At 37.8% G+C, this 5,380-nt stretch overlaps 1 long non-coding RNA gene across 1 annotated transcript; it reads left to right on the forward strand.

Annotated features, from left to right (window-relative positions):
* Positions 1–618: 618 nt before the first annotated feature.
* LOC127435148 (uncharacterized) lies at positions 619–4,004 on the forward strand. The gene is made up of 8 exons (XR_007896135.1): positions 619–881; positions 1,061–1,129; positions 1,360–1,430; positions 1,941–2,045; positions 2,342–2,538; positions 2,715–2,879; positions 3,119–3,307; positions 3,865–4,004. It is a non-coding gene; the product is annotated as an uncharacterized LOC127435148 (long non-coding RNA).
* Positions 4,005–5,380: the final 1,376 nt, after the last annotated feature.

Raw genomic sequence — 5,380 nt, forward strand, 5'->3', positions numbered from 1 at the left:
TTAAAAAATCATGTTTAAAGGTGCAATATGTAAAATTCTTCATGTAATATTCGTTTTTTTTTTTTTTTTTTTTTTTTTTGCCAATGTGTGAAAGGTTTGTAACGCAACTTAAAAAAGAAGCCCTTCCCGGACTTCCTAGGTTGCCTATTAAAGCCTGTAGACTGATTTTCATGCGAAGGGAGCGGGTCGCTTTTGCTGGAAAAATCCAAAGGATGTGACGTTTATGCGTGCTCCTGAGAGCCTTGCGTCAGTGCTTCTCTTCTGCTATTCAACAGCGACAGCAAACTGCAACACTAGGTAACGTTATTTTAGAGATGGAATCCAGCAAACGTCCGGCTCCCAGCACAACACCGACTCCTACACAAACTCCAAGTAAGCCAAAAAACAAAACAAAAAAACATTTATCTACTGAATCCTGTCTCGCTAAGCGGGAACGTGATCGTGGTCGAGCGAAAACTAGAGTGAACATCAGCAGGGTATTTGATTCCTGAAGGGAACTTCGTTCAGTTTTGGGGATCAAAACTGACCCTGAATTGGCGTTCTTCTTATTGGACAGGTAAGCTTACATAACTGCAAAGCATGGGAAATATAGTGCCATAAGGACTGATCTGTGTAATTATGTTAGCTAATAAGTAGTTTTCAAAAGGCAAGATAGTTAGTGTCATGGAGCCTATGTTTTAAATATAATTTTTGGACGTTACACATACTACCGTTATTGTAAATATTACTTGTATTTATTTTCATGTATTATAAAAAAAATTCAGCTATCACAAGAAAACAGCCACAGCAATGGCAAGTCAGGGCCTTACAACATCAACACCAAGTAAGCAACCAGGTTTGCTGTGCCATCCAGCATCAACAATCGGAGATGATTCTGATCGGTAAGTTTGTTTTAAATCTCTAACTTTGTGTATGAATCTTTTCCAATGTCAACATTACCAATATCCAAATACAACAGTGTGTGGTATTATAATATCAGATCACATGCATGCCTATGTCTGTGTTTAGCCTTGCTGCACACACATGGTTATTTAGTGACACTGTATTGTTATGTGTACAGTGATAACTTTGGTGTGGCAGAAGTTGGACCACTAGCAGAGGAACAAGGTTTAGAGGCTTTGGAAGAAAGGTAAGTTGATTCCTTATAATGCCTAGAAATTACCTCAATATGTCCGCTATGAATCTCATTCGGTGCTTCTACATTGTGTGATTGTTTTTATTTAATATACAATATGTAATATCTAAAGATGTATGTACATCAACTGTACAGAGTTGTAGTGTGGTGCGGGACAAGAACAGAAGTCCAAAACGCAGTAGATCAGAATGTGAAAGGTGTGATTGTGTGTCTCTTTGTTCAAGACCCAGAGAAAGGGAGGTACAAAGAATATGGTTGTAAAAGATGAGGCGAGGAGCAGTTTTTCCTTCTTCAGGTGAGGCTTTATTTTCCCCTCTTGGCGACACCAATTTACAGTTTACCTTCACACACTAAACTGACACTAACACACACAGCTTTCATAAATAAACTTTCACTACTAGAAACATCCTTGCTCTGGCTCGGCTCTGTTGTATCCAGTCTCTCTCTAGACTGAGTGTTGTGTCGCTCTATTTATGCCGCTCTCCCCGTGATCACTGAAATTAGAGACAGGTGTTAGACATAATTTAGCTCAGGTGTAAGCGCCCTTACCGCTTTCTCTCTCCGGAGAGATGCTTGACCACGCCCCCGCTGCCACAATGGTGTAATCCATTCACTAGATATCTGGCATGCAGCAAAACATTTGACAAAGAAACTTCATGCGGTAAGAGTGAAGCCGAGTTTTCATAACTTTTGTTTTTTTCTGTGAATGTAATTCTTTTTTTTATTTATGTAATGTCAATTTCATTTATGTTGAATAGGGATTATCTATCTATATTTATTTTTTCTTTTGACTATTTGTTTACAGGAAGGAATAATATCTGGACAGTCGGTCATACTAGTATGGCTAAAGGATATTGTCAATCATTTTTGGTTTTGTTGCTAGAAGGCAGACAATCGAGAGGAGTTCGTGGTGAGTATAATGGCCTTTCACAATGCAGTACAAACACTATAAGGCAATACATCCACTTTGAAATGAAGTGTTCCTCAGTTGTCACACGGGGCAGGGAGGTCTTGCTGTTCTGCATGCTGTGTTTCAAAAATATTTATTTGCAGTGAAATGACCACTGATAAAGTTAATCTTTGTCCACTGAAACGTGTTCTACTACATAAATTAGTAGCGAAGCTAGCTACTCCTATTGGTAGCAGATGAAAATGCCTATCATATACAGCATTTGTACTTCATCTTTAAATTCCTCTTTATTTTAGGGTATGTGGTGTGAGGTGCTTCATCATGTCTGTGACATACATGAATGGGCCCTTGGCAATGTCAGCATCAACCACTGGGTGCGACAAGCTGTGACAAAGAGTGCCATAGTATCTGGTTCTGCAGCACATGAGGCACTCTCACAGATTGTGCTCAACAGACGCTGGCTGAAGGATGTTGAGAAGTTTCTGACCTTTCGGTAAGACTAAAGAACATTTTCTTGTCTACTACAATATGTGTTCGTTTTAAAAGCTCTATATGTGAATAATATTACTGGAAAACGATCAATATGATGCGATGTTTGTGTAATAAGCATATGTCAAATGTAGTTGTATTGATTGATGAATCTTTGAAAATGTTGTCTTTGCATTACAGGTCAACTTCAGATCTTGAGTCCTTTCAGAACCACATTCTTATGTATGCTGGTAAGCGGTTTGCCTTTTCTCCTCCAGTGTATGAAGCAAGGACACTTCTCGCTGCATTGGATTACAACCACCACAACCACCGGCCAGTGAATGTCAACCACAAAGGCAAAGTTTCGTAAGTCATACTTTTGAAAGCATTACATTTTCATTTTAGATTGACAAAGAAATTCTGAGAACTCAAGTTCATTACAGAATCGTGCAAACACAGAGGTGGGAGTGACTTGATAGAATTAGAAAATTCCTAAATGGAAAACCACACTGTACGTTAAAATTTTCAACTAATTTTAAACTTATCTTGCTGACAAAAGAATATACAGTAAGAAATCCAAACGTTACTGTGTCCACACAATGAAGGTTGCCAAGGACTACAGCTACATCCCTCAACTGCAGCGTAAAATTCTAGGAAAACGTTTGAACTCTGCTGAGGGATTCAGTAGACAGAGAAGTCTCAGGATGGACGACCCACGGACTCTTGGTGGCCTTCCCAGAGTTGTGCCTCCACCATCAGCTGAACTGGCCCAGGCACAAATCAGAAGAGGACAGGTATGTCCACCACCCCCATACAATACTATCAGATCTATCTATAAGGATCCACTTTGTTTATGATTCATGCAACAATAGGTAATTCAGGCCTATAAGTATCGCCCCATAACGTCAAGATGCTTGTTACCTTTCCTGCTCAATCACCTATTCTGTTGATTATATGCTACTGTAAATTCATTTAATTTCATCAAAGTTCTTGTTTTTTTTTTTTTTTTTTTGTACAGACAAAATGACACCCATGCTTGTACTTTATAGATTACTGTTGATGCATAACCATGTAATTTATCTGCTGGTTGAATTGTCAGTTGTGTAGGTCATCTTTACCAAGTTATACAAGGCACAAGTGCCAGGAAGTTTTTTTTCCAGCTCTACTAATGCACACCTGAGCTCTCTGTCCAGGTAGCTCTATTTCAAATCACCAATCACTGTAATGTCATATGTTGGATCGGCTGAGCAGGACTAGAGCTGGAACAAATACTTCCTGGAACTTGTGCCTTATCAGAATGGGTTGGGGAAATACTTGTGTACCTAATTCTTGTTATTTTGTTTTCATATAGGAGATGACTTCTGCTAAATGAGCAAATGGAGCAAAAAAAAAAAAAAAAAAAGGAAAAGAAATTGTTTACAGAACAATCGTTTATTTATTAAATCTAACAAAAATGTTTAAAAAAATAATATATATAAGTATAATATAGATTGTGCATAATTTTTTTTGTTTGTTTTACTTTTATAAAATAAAATACAGTGTAGAACAAATAAAAAATTTTCCTTTTTATGTTGGAAAAATGTACACACAGGAACACAACAGTTTTTAATTTCACCTAAATGGTGCTTCCTTGTAGCCAACATAGTTGCTAAAGAGGTCAGGGAATTTGTCTCCTATTTGCCACACGCAGCAGCTCGGTATTACCACCCTGTTCCCGGTTCCCAGACGTCCATGTTGCCAGATGGTGAACTGGCGATATGCAGAGTACCGATACTCTCTGTTATCTACCCTTGGGTCCTGTCTGTCAGTGAGTGCAAGAATGTCATTCCATGTCTGTCTAGCCAAACGTAGGATGCCCACATCAAGACAATAAAGTTCCATATGGGCCTTCCTGCTGAGACACCTCTCTGGATTTTGACCACAACATTTGTGTTCTAAATCTGTCGGCATAAGCCGGCAGTTCAGGCAGGTACACCATGCAGGTTGTCCCCTGTTTTGAACATATGATCCTGTTGTTGTTCTCTGGTAATCCATAATGTCCAGAAAAACCCCTGGCAGACGTGTGACCACCATCTGCAGAACTTCATCCCTCTCTTCCTGGGACAGTTGTTGCAATTCTCTCTGGAAATTTAACATCTGTTTAGAATGGCTAGATTCATATTTCAAGTGGTTGTGGACTTTTAATTTTTGGTTTATATATATATATATATATATATATATATATATATATATATATATATATATATATATAAACAAAGATCTATGTCTGACCAACCTGCATCTCTGCTGTCCTGACCCGGAGTCTGTCCTCTTCCGTGACATAATTGGCTTCTGCCTCTTCCCCTGCCCCGCACTACCACCTGCACCTCTGCCATGACCCCTTCCTCTTGCCCTCCCTCTTCCTCTATCATCACTGTCACTGCTTTCATCTATTGGAGCTGCATATATTTCTGAAATGGATTCCTGAAATGAAAAAAATTAAATATTATGAAATTTATATTTATTTATATATATATTTCCATATTTGAGGTATGCTGATTCACAGTAACTTACATAAACAATGTTAATCTGTAATTATTCAGCAAGGTAAACTACAATAACACATGAAATGTATGCTAGACAATGTTCAAGATAATGCAAAAAGACCCATTCATTAGTGTAATGTAACTTGGTTATTCAGAAAATATATACAATCTATTATAAAACAATAGCACATTGATATATCAAAATGACAGTTGAGATGGAATCACATCAATAATGAATTGTGTCAACATATTTATAATGTACAGCTTATTTTATAAACAGCTACTGTCATCATCCACCAAATATAATATACAGTCTCAAAGTTTGTAGTAAAACATTCATAA

This window comes from Myxocyprinus asiaticus, chromosome 45, assembly GCF_019703515.2.
Source record: "Myxocyprinus asiaticus isolate MX2 ecotype Aquarium Trade chromosome 45, UBuf_Myxa_2, whole genome shotgun sequence".
Classification (NCBI taxonomy): Eukaryota; Metazoa; Chordata; class Actinopteri; order Cypriniformes; family Catostomidae; genus Myxocyprinus; species Myxocyprinus asiaticus.